At 35.0% G+C, this 22,378-nt stretch overlaps 1 pseudogene; it reads right to left on the bottom strand.

The window, feature by feature from the left end:
* Positions 1-10,205: 10,205 nt before the first annotated feature.
* On the bottom strand, positions 10,206-15,179 carry LOC149214534 (protein DEHYDRATION-INDUCED 19-like; annotated as a pseudogene).
* Positions 15,180-22,378: the final 7,199 nt, after the last annotated feature.

Here is a 22,378-nt window from a genome sequence, read left to right as displayed (position 1 = left end):
AACTTCAGAGAGAAAAATGTGCAAGTTCCAATAGGTAGTATTAACAACTCTCCTTGTGCAAGTTCTAGTGAGTAGTATTAACAAATCTCCTTGAAAGGCACAAAAGGACGCAGGTTCTACAAATATATCAGCTATAAAACCCATTAATTTTAGCATTCAAGTAATGCAAACTCTAAAACAGAAACCATAAACCTTGCTAAAACCCATAAAATTGAAGCATTCAAGTAATGCAAACTCTAAAATAGAAACCATAAACCTTGCTAGAGTCTAGAATAACAAAATCTGTTTGTAAATAACAAAATCTGTTTGTAATGGATTGGAAGTAATAATATCGGGTATCTTGGAAAATTCATAATGCAAATGGAGAAAATTATGGGCAAAAATATCAATATCTCTTGTGATAAAATATCAACAATTCAGCCAAACTGCTGTTGGCCGTTGGGCATCGCGATTTGAAAGATAGAGTTACATTTAAAATATATGCACTTGTTAGCATTCAGAAGCACCTCAATCACGGAAAAAAACAAATAAATCACAGCCCTTTTAATTATCTTACCAAATATTTTTGAAGTTGACTAGGGAGAGAAGCTAACTCGGGCTCCTTGGCGCACTCGCTTCCTCCTCTCCTCTGCTCGGATCTAATTTGCCCCCTCTCCTCTGCTCTGATCCGATTCAAGCCTTGGCTGCATCTACTGAATTTGCTCTCATGTCTGCAACTTAAATCTAACTCGGAACTTGCTTTACTGGAAAATGAAACTAGTTTGCTTGCAGTGCCTTTTGCCATTTGCATGCAGTTTGTTTTTGAACAATAGTTATAAATTGCTTTACCGCAAAATGAAAATAGTTTGCATGTAGTTTGTTTTTGGAACCATAGTTAACAGGACTTTGTATGAGTTTGGATAGGAAACCGTGAAATGGTGGTGAAACCAAAACATTGCCGAGAAAACCGAAAAAGTTTTTGCATCAGGCTGCTCTAAGAAACGAATCGTTTCTGAAAAACTAGTTTCTTACCGATAAAAAAGAAAATGGCCGTACAAAACAAAGTTTTCGGTGCGGTAGCATTTCTATTGCATTTTTAACGAGAACGGTGGCTATCGTCCCGTTTCTTGTAACATTGGGGTCAACTACACTTGCATGAAATGAACAATCGATAACTTGATCTATAGTTGGGGACCAGGGTATAACTCAAACATCAAAACCTACCAAAATCTTGAGTTATAGTTGGGGTCTAATACAAACTTGAAAAACTAGGATGCTAGTTTTATTATGACAACCTACTTAGTTTTTCAATGAGTTAGAAATGTCTGGTGTTTTTTATTGAGTGGACTGGCTGAAATGAGAACCAGAAAAAGTCGACAAGTCCATGACACTCTATTTTCAAAACTAGATTGGCGTTGGTAGTTTGGCATTTGTAGTCGATCTTATTGACCTATTGCATTTATGTATATAAAGAAATTGAATTCGAAGAGACTTTACTTGTGGAAAAAAAAAATTGTATGTATTTTGTAACTGCTATATCATATTAATGTGATAATGCAAAACTATTTGAAAGAAAAGCACAGTTGTAACATAGCAGACCTAAAAAAATAGCAGCAGGAAAGTTTACAGGAGAGGAGCTTACCTTTAGTTGTGGATTTCCGACTGCTAGTTTTTTTATTTTACACGCTCTGCAATATCATGTATTCCTTCTATGAAAATGAGAAACCTCCAAGCTCCAGCACTCTGATGGGCATTGAATGCCTAATCTTCCAGGTTCCAACTTTCACTGCATACGATTTGAGAATCAAGATTATGATAAAATTGGGACGAAATCTGTAGGAAATCGCAGATCATCATTGGATGGAAATACAATATGAGTGAGTTAATTTTCATAAATATTTGAACTCCTTAATCAATGCTTACCAAACCAAATGCTAAATTGCCAATGTTGACAATGTTGTGTCAATTAATACATTAAATATTTAACTAGTGAGCTTCGTCATTTTAATTGTGTGCCTTAATTATGTCCTATGGATATGGACTCTGGACTCTTGAGTCTGGTTGCATTTATAATTACAGGCACAGGCATAGGCACGTCTAATCCGACTTAGGTAACCTAGTAGTAGGTACTTACTCCCAACTTAATATAAAATTTAAACACATATAAATTATATATATATATATATATATATATATAGGTCGATAGGCCTTCCTATGCATCAACACAGTCGTCAACACTTTCATTCTCGTTGAGACATCTGGTATGGTTTCCTACTCCACATCTGGCTATAGTCCTGCTTGACATCTATGCTTTTACGTCGGAGTTCCAAGATCTCCCCTGACATTTGGTTCTCATGCATTTTTTTTTTGCCCTCGAGGTCTCTCCAAAACAGTGGATCTGTTTTCAGTGGCTACATTTTTGGCAATACTTAGGGAGGAAGTGCCACACCCAATGATTTCTACAGTGCACGACTACCATCTACCTTCATAAAACAACTCAAATCACCTAACTTCCAGAGGATGGGCTGCTAGACTGCTCTGGCATTTGTTGTTGTGGCCACATTTTCCGTGGCATATAAGCAACACGAGAGCGGGGTTGTTGAGCATACATTGCAAGATCCACTGGCTTTCCAACAATCATTCCAAAAGGTGCAACTTGTGTCTCTAGACGCTGCTGAGGAACATAATAATATGGTATAGCTTTGGTTGGGGTTCCAACAGGTACGGATCCTCCACGAATACCCCAAAACGATGTTCGGTTTATTTGTCGATGTTTTCCGCATGAATTATTGTTTAAACGTTTTCCAGATGCGCTAATCATTTTCTCTGTGTGTATATGCCTTGTAGGTAGAAGGATTACTGTTCAAGGTTCCTGGGTACGCTTGGTGGTGAAGTGCTCTTTCTACAGCAGTCTCTATGGCTTCCGAGTAAGAGAATTGTTTCATTTTGGTTCACGGCTGGAGGGATTGCAGCATTAGTTAAATGGGTCTTCACGTCCTGTGCTTGTTATAGTTTTCTCGGCTCTGTTCTTTCTAGAAATCTGTCATTGTTTGGTAGGGTTTGGTGGAGTTCCTAAGTTGATGCTTAGATTTTCCCTCTGGGGTTACTTCTGTATATTTTGATGATTAAGGGCGTTGACCCTTCCACGAACTCTGTATTTTTTGCTACTGGGTCCGTCTATACTCTGGCGGTTGCTTGAAATGAATGGAATCCCTCTGGTTTACTCACTGTGCTAATTTATCTGCTTATAGATAGATATATTGTTTCATGCTGGTATGATAATTGCTCATGTATCGCTTTATTGTTGTTATCTAAGTTATTCTGGGGTTTGGCCTTACTATTCGCTTGCATATTAACATTAAATAAACTTTGCAGTTTGTTTTCTTTTTACGATTTATTTGCAAAAGCGTTAGTTTCTTTCTAGCTGATTTGCAGCCTCAACCATCATGATAGTTGTCCACCTCAGTTTCCTTGGAAATTTTAAATACTGGCTTTCAATTTTACTCCATTTTCTGCATAAGTCTTTGCATTTAGTTTTCGAGGATTCCCTGTTACAGGGTTAGGGCTTTCATGGTCCTTCGGTTGTCTAACCTTGTTGATTTCATCCTCTACCGCCATTTGTTTTGAAGGAGGTTATATCTAGAGGGTTTCATCCCTCGGAATACTCTTGAACGGCGGTGTAGGTGACTTGCCTACAAACCCCAAAACTGGTTGAGTCCGATCCATTTTCTGAATTTTCTAAAACTCAGCATCTCCCACTATGCACTGGCGGCAATTCCAGATTTTTAATTCGTTGCAAGCAATCTTGAATTTTCTTGTTCTCAGAGGTTTAATAACAGTGTTCGAGTGGTTATGCAAGGGAATTTACTTCGTTAACTGCAAAGTTCTTTCCTATGCAGTGTTCTGTTTTCTTTATATTATGCTCATTTGTATTCCTGCATTTAACAGGTAGCAACAATTTTCTTCTTACAAGTTTAACAGTTATTCTCCCATTTTTTTTGCTTAAAAACAAGAAACAGATCCGGGTGTCATTTTCTTTTGAAGTTCACTGTAAAAAAAAGAAAGAATTGTAATACTACTATTCAAAATTAACTAACTTTCCACATATTTTAAGGGTTGGCTGAAATAAGTTCTTATCAATAATATATTTAAATTCACAGTGAAATAGTCTTATCACGACAATGGCATTTCCTAAAATTCCTATGATTAATCATACTCTGTAAAAAAACCATTTGCATCAGGGTTCCTCTGTAAACATATCCATATTAACCACTCTCTTAGGAACCCCTTGCTTGCAGTACTCTACTATCTCTGTTCAAAATATCAGCACAATCTCAGGATGGTACCTCATACCTGAGTTGCTTTTTAGTAAGTAACTGCACAAGTAGAGGTCACCTCTGATTCTGTAGCTACTCATCCACTTGACCATGAGATTGTCTTTCGAGACCAAATATCCCCCAAGCTTATTTATAAGACCTTCAGTGTTCCACAGGTTGCTTGCACTTTGCGCTCTTGCCATCTGATCATTACTAGACATAGCAAGTGGATTTTCCCTTCTCTTTTCCTGCCTGTCACTACAGCGCAACTTTTTTCCTTCCCCTACTTCCTTTTCTTAGAAGCTTTGCACAGCTAGGGAAGGTAGTTAGGGTTCGAGCCACCGTTTCCTTTAAAATACAAAGATTTGAGAAGTGTCCGTAGGCATGTTAAACCTTTTTATAAAGATGATCATTCAACTTGATGTATACAATGAATGATGTAGTGTATAACTACACTACATATAGATGCAATGGATCATGAGTAGTGAGCTGAGTACCTAAAAATGAAACAAAATTACACTTCATTATTAAAATAATAGCTCACTAAAGGGAAGTGAATGTTATGTACATTAACTGATATTTGTTTTGGTATTTCACTTTAATTCATTAAGGAAAGCGGTACATGAAGGAAATTGTGTGTTTTGTAACTTGTTAAACATAAATACTAAAACTTCTGGCATCAAGGTGAAGACGTTCTATGAGTGAGTATCCAACAATAAAAATAAAGAGATTTCTGATAAACACAATTCAACAATTGTTATGAAAAGCACAATGATATCGGATGAAAGTTTCTAATGCAATGTGAGAATACAAAGGTGATCTAAAATAGGAAAGGACTTAGTTGCTCATAAAGAGGCGCAAATCACCTGAAACAAATAATATAGATCTAGAATACCAAATCATGGCCATAAACTCTGAAGTTTTAGAATTGAAATGAAATTATATTAATATTGACCGATGACCAAAATAGGTCAATTGAACTAGAAAGTACTGCATACCAAATTTGCAATAAGGGACATGCAAAAGTCATATCCAAAGCTTATAATACACCAGCTATTCTATGGATGTGAAAAATTATTACAAACTACTCCAGTTGTGTTTTCTATCTGCCTATATCCCGCTTGGTGATTAGCATTTAGTTTTTATCCTCTCTTGAGCTTGTACTGATATGAAGCATCTGATCTTATCCCAAGTAGATTTTGAATTGACAACCTCTGGGGTGCATAAAACAACAGATCTAATTAAAGGGTCACAAAACAGGCACATGGCTTAACAGTTAGGTTGGCTAAAAATGCTATTTTAAATGATTAGGTCATTGGTAGATTTAAATGAAAGCACTATGCATCTCAAAAACTTACATGCAAGTTAAGAGAGCTTATGAAGCGGGCTTGTGACTATATACAGTAAAAACAATAGTAAGTTAAATACAGAAGCTTATGAAACTAGTTTTTGGAGACCTCTTTGGTTGCTGATTGAATCATTTTCAAGAAATGTATTAATATGGAAACTTGAACAAAAATGGTATTACGGTAACATTGGGTTTTGCCTTCGATGTATCCCATAATATATGTAACATTTATTTTTTTGAATAAAAATAGAGAAACTTCAACTGGAGTTTAAAATCCCATCAAAAAAGAGAAGATAGGAATTTTCTGTCTGTTCAAATAATGTGAATAGCATTGGCAGTTCATCTTCTTGGCTGCAGTTGCTCACAATGAGAATTCACAATGTACTGCCTCTTTCTTAACTAAAGCTACATGTCAGTCAAAGTTCTCAAAGTTTCTTTTCTTGTCATAGAGAATGTTCTGTTACTTCAACTGTGTAGGGCTGGTTTCCTAGATAGTAAATTCAGAAATGGAACTGTTTCAGAGAATGTTGTTGAATAGATTGTTCTCAACTAATATGTTGTTGTGGTTCATTGACCATTTCAATAGAAATCCACATATTTTATGATTATTTGGAGGACAAAGGTTTGCCATGTATATTTTCCCTGAGGGTTCATAGAACTAAAGTATTTTGTCTTACATTAATGTTAGGATGAATAAAATCTATTTGTATAGTTTCTGATGATCAATGAGATTCCAAAGTGCAGTATGGAAAAGATTATGACTACCATGCTCCAGTAAAACTATTGGACAAGCTACTGCATTCTATGGCACGAACAGAAGATGAACAGTTGGTGGTGATTTCTCAGGTTAGAATACAATTAAGTGTAAATATATAAGATTGACAAGCTTTCACTAAATATTATTCATGTTTGTTGATTATATATAATAAGGTTAAGAATACCTACCCCAACTAAGGTTTTTTGGTGATTGACGGGTTCTAGTTGCAGATATAAATATTGGTTATGAGGATATTGTAAATACACAGGTAGAACCATGCAAACTGAAAATTATTTATCTCACCTATTAGGAAGTTTTGTTGGCAATTTCAACATTCTATGCATTCTGGATTTTAGTCAAGTTATGGGCTATAGTTTCTTATGTTTGAAGAATTCATCATTTATAATATGTTCTCGGACTATTCATATGCAATTGGCGGTTGTAGGTTGTATCTGGCATATGTTCTTGAACTATTCCTCCCTCAACCTTTCTTTACAATATTTCTTATTGCACTGCACTAATGTGGCAGATTTCATGAAGAATATGAATCAATGTTGGAGAAGAGTTACAATTGTGGAGGCATATGTTTGTGTAAAAGTTAACCAATAACCAAATTGACAAATTGACAATACAATTGAGATTTTAATTATATATACATACATACATATATATATATATATATATACACACTGTAGATGTTATTTGGTTTCCAATATTCATTATTTTCAATTTTTAATATTTTTTTGAAAAATACTTGTACTTTTTAATTATTCATAGGAATTCAACAATTCCAACTTCATAGGTCTATCGACCTCTCTTTGTACCTTTTGGGACTTGCGAGTATAATTTTATGATACAGTCACAGGCACGGGCACGTATAATCTGACTTAGGTAACCTAATAGTAAGTACTTACTCCCAACTAAATATAAAATTTAAATATCTATATATATATATATATTAATTTTATTACATACAAGTAATTATAAATTTTAGCCCATATTTACCACTTAACTAGGGCGAAAATGAGTATTATACAATTGAATTATTAATATGACAACCGTTTGCAGCATTTAATGGGATGCTCTATAGGATGACGTTCATCCTCTAAATCAGTAATCGGGATGTGGCAAGGCTCTGATGTCATCATTTATAAAAGATGAAAAACAACACTTAACAAATTCGAAAACGGACTAAAACTTTAAGGGTAATACGATGAAGGCAATCATATAAATGTCCAAAAGTGAGATAATAATTAAATTAAACTCCAAAAAATATATTATAGTTAATCTCCAAAAACCATATTCTGACCATATTTCAGAATAGACACAGCCATAGGTAAAAATCTACAATAGGGATAAAATTCATAGTAACCGTTTCCCAGCTCTGTACGTACATGTCTAATCCGACTCAGGTAGCCTAGTAGTGGGTACTTACCCCCAACTTAATATAAAATTAAAAAAACACACATATATAAATTGTAATTTTATTACATACCAGTAATTATAAATTTTAACCCAGATTTACCACTTAACTATGGCAAAAATGAGTGTTATACAACTAGCAACTGTCCCAAAAGGTACAAAGAAAGGCCGATAAGATTATTAAATTGGAATTGTTGAATTTTTCTAGAAGAGTTAATTGGTTTGTGGAAAACCTTGTTTTCTTGTACTGGATCATTGTGCAATTACTTTTTTTTAGATGTTTTGTTTATATCTATATTACAAGGAACACATTGAAAAATCAAGAGGTTAAGTTAATTACCCAAAATCAAGAAACCTTTATAGATGGCCATTATAGGTGGATTTCTGGTGTAAGTGGCTTTCACAAGCTCAAATTCAAACGTCCCCCACATATTCAAACGTCTCGAGCATTGACACATGCCAGTTGATTCTCTCAATTTCATTATAAAATCACGTCAAAACGTAGAGGGGATTAAGTCTGCGGAGATACAGATAAAGAGTTGGTTGCAGGTAGTTTTAATTGGTGTATAGGGTATATAATTTAATACTAATTAGTGCTTGCCAAAAGCCAGGGAAGAAGAACAGTGTTTGCCAAAAGCTAGGGTTGAAAAGCAACAACAACAACAACTGGCAGACCAAAGAAATGATTAACTCTGAGGCCAAGAGTGAAATAAAACAATGGGAAAAAGCAGTTAAAATATTTTCAAAAGTGACATAAAAGAATGGGAAAAAGAAATAAAAATATCTTGCCATGCCACGGAGCGCACAGTAGAACTCGGAGGTGAAAAGAAGGAAACTCAAACGATATCTGGAAACATGATCGTCCAGTGATCTGCAACTTGTACAGAAATGATAGAACAGTCTTAGATAGTTTCAAAAGAGAGATTCCTACAATATCTCATAACAAAATATTCCTAAAACTCAAATAGTTCTTGACCTTCATTTATGTGATGTTTCCTCCTGGATTTCTTCAAACATATGGCAATACACACCATTAATGTTAAAGCGATCATCAAAGCTCCGGGTATCGTTATTCCAAGAACAATTTTCACTTTGGCATTTTTAGATTTTGACTGAACGGTACATACCCCTTTATGCATACAGAGGTAGCGATTACCAAACAATCTGCAACGCATTGAAATAAAAGTATTTTCAATGAGCCTAAGATTATATGGCCCTTCAACTGTTTAGGTATTAGCATTGTCTGCGGAATACATTGCACTAGTTGGAAACAAAATACAATGAAAATTGCTGATGAATACCAAAATGAAATATCAGATTGCATGAGTTTCAGCGAAGGCTTGCAGAGAAGTTGTACTGGAATTGTTGTTCTCTATATATCTGCACCATAATGCTAAACACGATTGTTATACAATTTTGGTAATGGAAATCCATTTTATTTTGAATAGTTGTCACAAAAAATGCAAAGAGCAACATACAACTCTTTAAGGTTTTTTTAGTTCTGATAGCCAATCTGGAACTGTGCCATTCACATTGTTGTTTTGTAGATGTCTACACAACCAGCGAACAAATAACCACAACTTTCTTTGTAATATTCGTGCTCTTTTTCCAAATATACATAATTGGCTAAAGATCAAATGACCTAGAAAGTGGAGGTTTATGTTTAAAGAAAATACTTACATTCTCTCCAATATGGTTAAATTGGAAAGGTCCAATCAGATGATTATTGTCAGGTGACCTGCTAATTTCAACACAGTAAAATTTTTAGATGGAAGCGGCACAATCAGATTTTATTTTAACAACCAAATACTTTTAACCCAAAATTAAGAATCCTAATCAACACAATTTCTATTTTATTTTAACCCAAAATTAATACCATTGCTATGAATTTTTAGTTTGTACGCACAACCCTCCAGCCAAAAGTTGGATGTAGGCTAGTATATATGTATATCATAGACTATATGTTGATAATATTATCTGCAGCTTCACCATGCATCAATATGGAATAATATATGCAAATTTAATAAACTCCACCGCGACACTTTATACTTGCAGTGTTGTTGGTGTTTTTAAAATATGAACTTTTTAGAAAGCATTTTAACAGGTAAACAATAATAAAACGTGTTACATGCCTAAGCACTCCCCTCCCTGTGACAAATCTAAAGGTGACATTTAAATAGCTGGTCCATTATTTCATAACAACAAAGGCTTATTTTCCTTTTCCAATGTTTGGCATAAAGTTATTATAAGCCTAAAATAAAACAAAGATATCAATGGGTTAGCAATCAAAGGAACAATAGGAAAGAAAACTACATGAGCATTTAGAATCATTAAGCAATTCTAGATAAGCATTATAAACTTATTAAAAAAAACACTCTTAATGTTACCTGCCCATAACTCACACATCAAGAGATTTTTTTGTCGAGCTTTCCTCTGAAGATACAATTGGTTTTATTTGATCCTCATTGCTCTCAGAAATCGACAAATTATAAACAAAGGAAGTTAGCAAAGGATTTGGTACTACACTATTAGCAGCCACCCCACGCAAGGACACACCTCCCAGAAGTGGATGCAGCTGCCCCTCCCGAACCTCTCTACTCAGAAAAGACAGTGTGGAATTAGGTGGCAACCCACCTTTGCGAAATCTCCTACTACGCTACATGTATCTAGTAATTAAAGGAAACAAATTGACACCCTTCGCATCCATGCCATTCAAGAACTATAATTTTAATGGATAGAACACAAAGGTGGACAAGCATTGACAAACATAATCTACATTTTTAACAGACAGAAAACTCAAGGAAGTCAGAACACAGCTCTGCTGATACAAGGGAGTAGCATCTGAAATATTAAAAGTAAATATAAATTCTTCTCTGCCCAAGCATTTCAAACTTAGATTCCACTATATCTTGTCATGTCATACTCAAAGTAGAGGATATTTTGAACAAATTACCATGTTGAAGAGTTATATGCCCAACCATATCCTTCCCAACTTTAGCTGCGCACACAGGACATAGCTGCAAAGAAATACACAAGATATTCAGGAAAGCATTACACATGAGACCTCATCTAACAGCCCAGCTTCATAAAATTAAAGACCCACAAAATTTTCCTCTTACTTAAAACAATAAGTTTATTTGCTCTTTATAGGAAGTCAAACTATACATCCAAAAACTTGAGGAAACAATAATGTTTAGACATAAATAACTAATAAGTATTCCATAGCTTATTCCAAATAGTCAGTAGGAAGGCAAATGTGTCATAAGAAGACTGAAAAGATCAAACAATCAAATGGAAATTTCATCCAGCAATAGGAATGGTTTACCTATGTATATTACCGTTTACTTATCGAATTAAAAGGTTTAAAACGACTTATCAGAAAAGATTTTTTACATTCTTCAATGCATCTCCTAGGCTTAAGACCATCTCAATAACAAATACCTACCAATTCACTGTCATCTCGTCCTAGGAGTGACTCTTAAATATACTAAAAAGTACTAAAAGTTGTTTAAACCAACATGGATGTAAATTCTCACACATTGAGACTTGAAAAGGCAACTTTTGAAAAATGTCAACATGGATTGTTGCATATCCACTAACACAGATGATAGATTCTGTCTATCTCAAAAAGGCATACCCCACATACAGGCATTTTCTTGCTGGAAAATTCTCAAACAAGTAATATATCTTTATTAAAAGTGGGAAGACTTCCACTGACCCACGTTATATTGGTCAATGTCAAGCATCTGTTTGATTTTGGTACTTAGAAATCTGAAGCAGAGAACTGCTTATCCAATTGGCTAGTGGATGTCATTTGCCAAAAAGTACCCTTGGGTTCAATGCGATTGGACTAAGAAATTGATTATATAATACAGGCCCTATTGTCTATGGCATAGATTATATTCGCTTGCAACTATTTTATGGAATATTTTCCTAAAATGGCTCTTGTAAGGTCTTGAATCTGTTCCTCAATCTTACAACCATAGCTACAAGACTAAAATAAACTGATATGCCGACCCAAAACTGATGAATACACTCTTAAAATGTGTAATATAAAACATGCAGGAAAAATGCTAGCAAACAGTAACTGTGGCTGAAAAGCGACCCAAAAACCAATGTAAAAATAAGGACAGAGTTTCCACACACCGAATTTTTTGTGTCGATACAATGTTCATCCTCAAGATTGTAGTAGAGCAATGCGATATCAAAATCCTCAAAACAAAATGGGAAAATGAAATCCACCCATATGTCATCATCGCCCTCCAATTCATCAAAGTTAAACTGCCGATCTGTACAGACAGAAAAACAACCTACTCAGAACTTCAAATGATCCCAAACAAAAACACAGTTTACAAAATTGAAAACCCCCAAAAGGAAATTAGCCCGAAGCAGGTCAAATTAATAGGCTTGTAGGTTGAACCCAAACAAAACAGAGGGGCTTCTAACGGGCAATACTAATGCATTTATAGAATTGACCCCAAAAGTAGATAGATAAAAAAATGACTTTACAACATAGCAATAGGAATGGTTTTCCTATGTATATTACCGTTTACATATCGAATTAAAAAGTTTAAAACAACTTATCGGAATAGATTTTTTATGTTCTTCAATGCATCTCCTAGGCTTAGACCATCTCAATAACAAATACCTGCCTATTCACTGTCATCTCGTCCTAGGAGTGACTCTTAAATATATTAAAAAATACTAAAAGTTGTTTAAACCAACATGGATGTAAATTCTCACACATTGAGACTTGAAAAAAGCAACTTTTGAACAATGTCAACATGGATTGTTTCATGTCCACAGACACAGATGATAGATTATGTCTATCTCAAAAAGGCACACCCCACATACATGCATTTTCTTGCTGGAAAATTCTCAAACAGGTAATATATCTTTATTAAAAGTGGGAAGACTTCCACTGACCCATGTTATATTGGTCAGTGTCAAGCAACTGTTTGATTTTGGTACTCAGAAATCTCAAGCAAAGAACCGCTTATCCAATTGTCTAGTGGATGTCATTTGCCAAAAAATACCCTTGGGTTCAATGCGATTGGACTAAGCAACTGATTATATAATACGGGCCCCATTTTCTATGGTACAGATTGTATTCGCTTGCAACTATTCTATGGAATATTTTCCTAAAATGGCTCTTGTAAGGTCTTGAATCCATTCCTCAATCTCACAACCATAGTTACAAGATTAAAATAAATTGATATGCCAACCAAGAACTGATGAATACACTCTTAAAATGTGTAATATAAAACATGCAGGAAAAATGCTGGCAAACAGTAACTGCAGCTGAAAAGCGACCCAAAAAACAATGTAAAAATAAGGATAGAGTTTCCACACACTACATTTTTTGTGTCGATGCAATGTTCATCCTCAAGATGGCAGCAGAGCAATGCGATATCAAAATCCTCAAAAAAGAATGGGCAAGTGAAATCCACTCGTATGTCATCATCGCCCTCCAATTCATCAAAGTTAAACTACCGATCTGTACAGATAGAAAAACAACCTACTCAGAACTTCAAATGATCCCAAACAAAAACACAATTTAAAAAATTGAAAACCCCCAAAAGGAAATTAGCCCGAAGCAGGTCAAATTAATAGGCTCGTAGGTTGAACCCAGACAAAACTGAGGGGGCTTCTAACAGGAAATACCGATGCATTTACGGAATTGACCCCAAAAGTAGATAGATAAAAAAATGAACTTTACAGCACAACAACGGGAATGGTTTTCCTATGTATATTACCGTTTACATATCGAATTAAAAAGTTTAAAACGACTTATCAGAATAGATTTTTTACGTTCATCAATACATATCCTAGGCTTAGACCATCTCAATACCAAATACCTGCCTATTCATTGTCATCTCGTCCTAGGAGTGACTCTTAAATATACTAAAAAATACTTGTTTAAACCAACATGGATGTAAATTCTCACACATTGAGACTTGAAAAAAGCAACTTTTGAACAATGTCAACATGGATTGTTTCATGTCCACTAACACAGATGACAGATTCTGTCTATCTCAAAAAGGCACACCCCACATACAGGCATTTTCTTGCTGGAAAATTCTCAAACAAGTAATATATATTTATTAAAAGTGGGAAGACTTCCACTGACCCGTGTTATATTGGTCAGTGTCAAGAAACTGTTTGATTTTGGTACTCAGAAATCTCAAGTAGAGAATCGCTTATCCAATTTGCTAGTGGATGTCATTTGCCAAAAATTACCCTTGGGTTCAATGCAATTGGACTAAGCAACTGATTATATAATACGGGCCCATTGTCTATGGCACAGATTGTATTCACTTGCAAAATTCTCAAACAAGTAATATATCTTTATTAAAAATGGGAAGACTTCCACTAACCCATGTTATATTGGTTAGTGTCAAGCAACTCTTTGATTTTGGTACTCAGAAATCTCAAGCAGAGAACCGCTTATCCAATTAGCTAGTGGATGTCATTTGCCAAAAAATACCCTTGGGTTCAATGCGATTGGATTGAGAAACTGATTATATAATACGGGCCCGATTGTCTATAGCACAGATTTTATTCGCTTGCAACTATTCTATGGAATATTTTCCTAAAATGGCTCTTGTAAGGTCTTGAATCCATTCCTCAATCTTACAACCATAGTTACAAGATTAAAATAAATTGATATGCCAACCCAGAAATGATGAATACACTCTTAAAATGTGTAATATAAAACATGAAGGAAAAATGTTGGCAAATAGGGACTGCAGTTGAAAAGCAACCCAAAAAAAAATGTAAAAATAAGGACAGAGTTTCCACACACCGCATTTTTTGTGTTGATGCAATGTTCATCTTCAAGATGGTAGCAGAGCAATGCGATATCAAAATCCTCAAAACAAATTGGGCAAGCGAAATCCGCCCGTATGTCATCATCGCCCTCCAATTCATCAAAGTTAAATTGTCGATCTATACAGACAGAAAAACAACCTAATCAGAACTTCAAATGATCCCAAACAAAAACACAGTTTACAAAATTGAAAACCCCCAAAAGGCAATTAGCCTGAAGCAGGTCAAATTAATAGGCTCGTAGGTTGAACCCAGACAAAACAGAGGGGGCTTCTAACGGGAAATGCCGATGCATTTACGGAATTGACCCCAAAAGTAGATAGATAAACAAATGAACTTTACAGCACAGCAAGACCAACTTTGAGCCACTGCAGTTAATATGTAGCGATAACTCCACAGGGGTCGCCTGTGAACACTTCGAAATTAAAAAACAGGGAAAAAGTAAGAAACCTGTATGATGATGATAATGATGAACTGTGTGATGGCGCTTTGCTGCCGTGACATAAGCCACCCATAATTCAGCGTCCATGGCGTTTGGAGCTTAACAATTTCTCGACTGACACAAGACCAAACTCTGGCTTCTCTCAAACCCTTTGCAATTGATATGGGAAAAAGCAGTAAAAATATCTTCAAGAGTGACATAAAAGAATAGGAAAAAGCAGTAAAAATATCTTGCCATGTCACCGAGCGCACCACAAAACTCAGAGGTGAAAAGAAGGCAACTCAACCGATATTTGGAAAAAGCAGTCACACTTCAAATCAACGGTTGAAAGTGTCTCACTGATCGAATGGAGTAGGTAAAAGTGTTGACGATTGTTGATGCATAGGAAGGTCTACAGGCCTAATTAAATTATTAATATGACAACGGTTTGCAGCATTTAATGGGATGCTCTATAGGATGACGTTCATCCTCTAAATTAGTAATTGGGATGTGGCAAGGCACTGATGTCATCATTTATAAAATATAAAGAACAATACTTAACAAATTCGAAAACGGACTAAAACTTTAAGGGTAATAGGGTGAAGACAATCATATAAATGTCCAGCGGTGAGATAATAATTAAACTAGCAATTGCCCCTAAAGGTGCAAAGATACACCGAAGGTATAGAAGATTTGGGAAGATCATCTCGCCAATATTTGGGAAGATTTGTCTTTGATCGATGTGCTTGAAGTAGCAAGTTTGTCTTGTGGTTATGCATACAACATCTTGAATGAATTATCACCAAAATATGTGAATTGTGAGTGCAGTTGTAGCAATTGTCCCAAATTTAAGGATTGGGAGTGTGGTATGAAAAAAATATGCTACCACACATTTTAACCACGACCATGTAGGGCCTGCAGATAATCTTGCTAATGCAATATCAACACCAGAGCATAAGGATGAAAGCCATGCTAATCATGTAACTATTGGAAATCGACTAGAAAAACCATGTTATTGTGAGGACATGAATAGGTATGTTTATTGTGACTTGGCTCAATGTGGTGATTCCCTTGAAATGGTCGCAGTAGAGAGTGTTGTTTCCTTGTCATCATCTGAGTCAATTCAGAATTGTCTTTAGTTTTCCATGTAACTAGTAGCAGTCAATTTATCTTAGCTATGCCATGAATTTGAAAATATTTAAGTAAATATTTCCAAGTTAAGAAAAATAAAAAAGTTGATACTTACAATTTTCTTAAGATAAACATAATAGTGAGCCTTTACAAGTTATACTTGAACTCATTGTTTGAAGGCTTGCACTCTGTGGGGTTTATTTCTACTTATTGTTTGGCTTTCAATTGTGAGGTTTATTTCTACTTATTTTCTGGCTTACAGTTTTTGAGGAAATGGTGCAGTTACTGGTGTTGTTTCTTGTGCCATATGACAATTCCATGTTATTGGTTTGGATCGGAAATGGTTTTTCCACCCTAGTGTGGTGAATCCAGTAACATAGTTGATCACCTCTATGGTTGTGCAAGTGATTATTAAATCTCTGACACTTTTTGTCTGTGTTTCTTTTGATTTTTAGGGACTCCATTAGAACAATTATTGCATAGACTAAGAAGAGGCAAATGGTAATCAAATGCAATCTCTATTGTGTATGCTTTCTCATGTATGTTTGAACATCAAAACAACCCATTACAAAACAGGAAGGTTGTTGTCTTTATATTCATATGGTTTTCTTGGCTTTAATGTCCAATTGAAATTGTATTCAATTTGTGCATGTAGAACATCCTAAAACCATATATAAAGATGAAGCTAATGTCATTGTGCATTGTTATTTTGCATCGTATAACTTTACATTGATGGTAATTTGGTCACCATATCTAGTAAAAAACATAGAGGCATATTTTGAGGGCATCCCTCAAGGAGTAATCAAGCTTCATTTTGATGTTTTAGACCCAGAGTGAGTGACTGTGCTACCAAATATTGATGCCATCATTCTATCCTCTGGCCAATGGTTTCTAAGATCAAGTGTCTACATTATGAAATATGAGGTAGTGGGTTGTCACAAGTGTCAAGAAATTAATGCCAAGCAGTTGGACTTTTATTTTTCCTTCAGACATGCTATTCAAGATGCACTCAATGGGATCCGCTTACTGTTAGGATTCAAAGGCATATTCTTACTTCATTTTTCATCATTGAAGAGGCTAAGAAAATTAATTGTATAATATATTATTTCCTCATCTATTTTTCTAAGGCATTTGACACGATCCCTTGGCACTTGTTAACTCATAGGATTAAGGCAGCTTTGGGTCTTGCACCCTTGGTGGTATTGCATGTAATGACACTTCACAAGACCATAGTATGCAAAGTACATCATGAACATTAGTGAGATAAATGAGATCCATTGTACTATAAGAGCTAAACAAGGCTATCGACTCCCCCTACACTTTTTGGACCTTAAATTGATGAGTTATATGCAATCACATTAGATTCATTGAGTACCTCAAATAGTTTCTTACTATTTCATTACTCTTTTCCTATTTGTAGTTATCCTCATGTCCCACTTGATGAAGGATCTTTAGAGACAACCTGACATCCTAGCTCCTGTTGTGACACTCATTAGCTTCAAGTTAATTTTGTGAAAACAAAACTCATGGTCATTAACACCCCTAAAAAAGGACAAACATTGTGATTATTATTTACATAGGTGGTCTTGTCATATGTATATTTGAGGGCCCTCTTCTCCATATATTTTTTTATCTTGACTCTAGTGATAGAGGTTAGATTAAGAAAGGGATATGTTACTCTCACCACTCTTGCAAAGCAATGTTTTGATCTTCCATTTCATGACATTCAATCGAAGATCCACTTATTTCACTCATTGGTCACACTTACCCTCTTGTACGGGTGTGAGGTATGGAGACTATAAGTGTGGACCAAAACATGATAGAGAGAGAATGTTTATTACAATGTTACCCGAATATCATGCCATGAGATTAGTGATTCACGATATCATTCTTGCATAGTTTGGCACAACCCCACTCATTGCTTCAATGATCTTTCATGTGTTGAAAATGATATACAAGTTTAGATGGATGGGAAACACATAGAGTGGTCACTCTTAGATATCTGTATCTTGCTCCCAAATCCTCTATAAAGCAAGAAAAATATGAGATTGATTCAATTTTGTGAGAGCCTTTTCATTGCTTCAAGTCATTGACCTTGAAATAAAAAATCCATCTTAACATAGATTTTTAATTCATTTACGATATCTCTAAGGGTGATTTGACTTCTTAAAGCCTAAAATTGAGCGTCACTTTATATTTCCACATTTTCCCTATTATGAGATTAGAAGATGTTATCTCCTCACACTCCTAACTTTTAAACCCTGAAGATGCTTAGCCTTCTTCCTCCAAGAAAGGTTTGTCCTTCACTAATGACTGACTTGAGGCTAATTCCTCAAATCAACATCTACCAAATTGATTGTTGCTTACTTCCAACCCTTTAGCACTAGTAGGAAGAGACCCCATGACCAATTTACAAGCTCACATGAGAGACTTGTGAGGTGCCATACACATAATTATTACCATGGCCTCATGCCCATTGCATTTCTTTGTGGCCTTGAATGATAGAAGTGTTTCTCTTAAGCAACGTATCTTCGCTATAAAAATGTCCTTCACAAACTTCTTTATTGGATCATGATTTCCTATTTATTTATTCTTTCTCTTCCCTTTAAAATGCATTTCTACCTTTTTTTAATGATTTTCACATATTATTTTCTTCATAAACCAACTTTAATATTAAATAGAAAAAAAAAAAATATTATTAAAAACTAAATCTTCTTCATCATAACCTCTATATTTATCCAACTTTCTTAACTAAATCTAGTTTATATTATTCTTCCCACTTTTATAATTAAATTGTATGCCACAAAAATTTTAATATTTTGTACTTAATGAAAATTACCCTTGTTTTTCCAATATTTCCATTATAATTAAGCTCTATTCACTAACTATATATATATATAGACGTTCCTTGTAAAATAAAAAATGGAAACACATGTATGATCTTTTACTTTATTTCCCATCCATTAGTGAGAAAGAATTTTTTTTTAATTAATTATGTAAAAAAATAATATTATATTAAAAAACAGATTTTAGTTAATAATTATTTGACATTTATTTCAAATATATATTGTTTATAAAAATTTTAATTATAGGTTAATAAAATAATTTCTTTGATATATTTTAAATAATTTTATTTATTTATTTAATATTTGATTTAGAAAACAAATTATTAACCAAATATTTTCAATAAAAGATTAAGTATTTTAACTTTTAATTTTTTAAATAGATTATAGAATTTTTATTAAAATTAAAATTTTAAATTATTTAAAAATTAATTTTAATATAATATAGTTTTTCATTAAATAATTTTATTTTATAATATTAATTAAATTAATTTTAATTTAAAAAAAATAAAAAAAAAAAAAAAAAACTTCCCCTTATTTAAGATAAACTAAACTAAACGAATCAAATTCATAAAACTTTAAAATAACGACATCTTACTATATTACTATGGTTAATATAATAAAAGCATATATAATAATTGTATTTGTTATATTTTAAAAATATTTTCTGCTTACTCTTGCAACACAGCATTGAGCAGGGATGCAGAGGAGTACACCAGAGTTTCGCTTTTTAACCATGTGATCGTAAAGTCTGTGGTTCCATCTTTTGACAAAGTTTCATCCAAAATGTAAATGCAAATTATGCACTTCAACCAAACGAGGGTATGCAAAACACTATATATCCATCTTCCTAATCATTGTGTTTGAGGACGGAAGCATATCGAGTAATTCACAGACTACAGCAGGATTCAACATCCACGTTCATCGGGTTGCCCTCTATCAATCTCTCCGGGCTGCCAAATTCATCAGTCTTCTCCGCATGCAAGAGGCCCTGATTGCAGCCGTGGCAGCCCTTTCAGAAGCAATTCAGAGATGGGAGTAGGCAGAGGGAATCAGATAGTCGTTTGAGTGTTATGGAATCCGAAGAGCCAACATCATTGTGATATGTTCCTCTGTCCATAACATAATGCATTTGCATTCGTGTTCACCACACTCACACATCTCTGCAGTGACTATTCCTTCTCTTAAAGGAAGGCATCGCAGTAAGTGGGACTGAAGAGACACATGCAATAGGACAGTGCCCTACATCTCTGAAGTGACTATAGCTTCTCTTAAAGGAAGGCATCGCAGTAAGTGGGACTAAAGAGCCACATGCAATAGGACAGTGCCCTACAAAAAGATGAGGTAAAGCTATAGTATACCAGTACCCCAGCCCATGTGTGCCATCTATAACCTTAACCTACTTGTGAGAGGCATATACTATTCTTTTTTTTATATTCTAGTGCATCAGGGAACCATGAGAATGACATAATCCCTCCGAGGAGATGATATCTTCCTCCTCATGTACGAAGCTAACCAATCAACAATTTATAGATAATTGTAGGTGGTTGGTTATGCTCTTGGTGTTATAGTGGTAGGTATGAGGTTTGATCCTTGGCCTCCCATAAATTAGGCCTGGCAGTTACCGATTCACCATGTGGTTAAAAAAACAATTCAGGTACGAGTGCAAGGCATTTTTCTTTACGGGCCATGAGACCACCGCCTTTTTGATGACATGGACAATAATGTTGCTAATCTCCAGTCCGAATGGCAACAAATGTTGGAAATTAATGCTTACATTCCATATTTGAGAAATTGGTTTGTGATGGTTGAGAAATTCTCTCAACCACTCTCTCTAAATTAGGAATAAGTTGGATCTCAAAAACTCTATTTAATAGAGTGATCTGAATGTAATCCGTGTGTGAGTGTGATTGCACATACACCATTTGTGTATTTAATATAATTGTATTTCTGTGATTGTGTGAATTTAGCTGTTTTTATCATGGTATCAGAGCTTAAGATCAGAGTCAATAGAGAGCTGCAATCTTAAAGGACTTCCAGATGCGTCATCCATAAACTTGTGTTCTTTGGGAGGTGATGTAGACAAATTTGACCTCGGGTCATATGCAAGGCTTCTGATATGATCTCTCGTTACAGTGCCAGCTGCGTTGTGACCCTGCCGTATTGAGGTTTCGAAAGTATCAGATTGGTGCCTGACAGGAAGAAACTGAAGCTCTCGCAGTTCCACATTCAACCAATTAGTTGGTTGCTCATGAAGCCTACCGGAATCGAATTGTATGCCTAACGATGAATGCCCAGACCTGGTGGCGCTGAGAGTATCGTTGGAGCTCCTGGTTCCGGTTGTTAGAGATGGCAGGCTCGGCTGATTGATGCAGAATCCAAAAGCTGCTCTCTCTTTCACTGTAATGCAAGTGTCTTGGTGTTCGATGAAGCTCTCGACCCTCGAGAAGACCCTACCACAGTCACATGAATGACCTCTTGTTCCACAGGTCTTGAGATGTGCTTTGTAATTAGTTTGGAATCTGATCGAAAGAGGTGAGGAATGCACGGTCTTTTCTGAAGCCTGTAAATTCATTTTTTTCTCAACAAGATTTTTCTCTCCATTTTAGAAAAGGTATTCTCTTTTATCATGGAGTTTTTGGTGTTAGACAAATTCAGTGGTTTGAATTTTCCCTCGTGGAAAGTAAAAATACCACTGCAATTAATGAATAAAAACTTGTGGGGAATAGTGAATGGTTCAGAAGCAGCACCTACAGATGCCAAATAGTTATTTGAATGGAAAAATAGAGATGACAAAGCTAAGTCTATTATTGGACTTGCTCTTTCTGATTCGCAATTACATCATGTAGATCTTACTAAAACATCAAAGGAAATATGGGAACATTTGGCTCAATTGTTTGGTGTAAAATCTACAAATGCAAAATTTTCCCTAAAGCTGCAATTGTTTAGTCTGAAAATGAATGAGGAGACATCTATGTCCAGTCATACAAATAATTTAATGTCTCTTTTAAGACAATTAAGTGAAGCTGGGACACAGGTGGAGGATGAAGATGCTAAAGCTGTATTATTAAATAGTCTTCCTTCAAGTTATAGTAATGTTGTTTTTACTTTGAGTCAAATATCTACACAAACATTGCAAGAGACAATTGCAGCACTTCTGGGGGAGGAAAAGCGACTGAAACCAGAGGATGCCGAAGAGAACTCTCATGTAGAAAATGCCTTGTGGACAAAGTCAAGGATGAGAAAGAAAAATGCAAACAAAGGTGACATTGAATGCTACTATTGCAAGAAAACTGGGCATACAGCGTGGAATTGCAGAAGTCGTGCTAGTGA

This window comes from Pinus tabuliformis, chromosome 1_1, assembly GCF_031772625.1.
Source record: "Pinus tabuliformis cultivar Carrire ecotype Pingquan chromosome 1_1, CPIR1, whole genome shotgun sequence".
Taxonomy (NCBI): Eukaryota; Viridiplantae; Streptophyta; class Pinopsida; order Pinales; family Pinaceae; genus Pinus; species Pinus tabuliformis.
The sequence above is the reverse complement of the archived record's forward strand: the minus strand, read 5'-3'. Positions and strand labels throughout refer to the sequence as shown.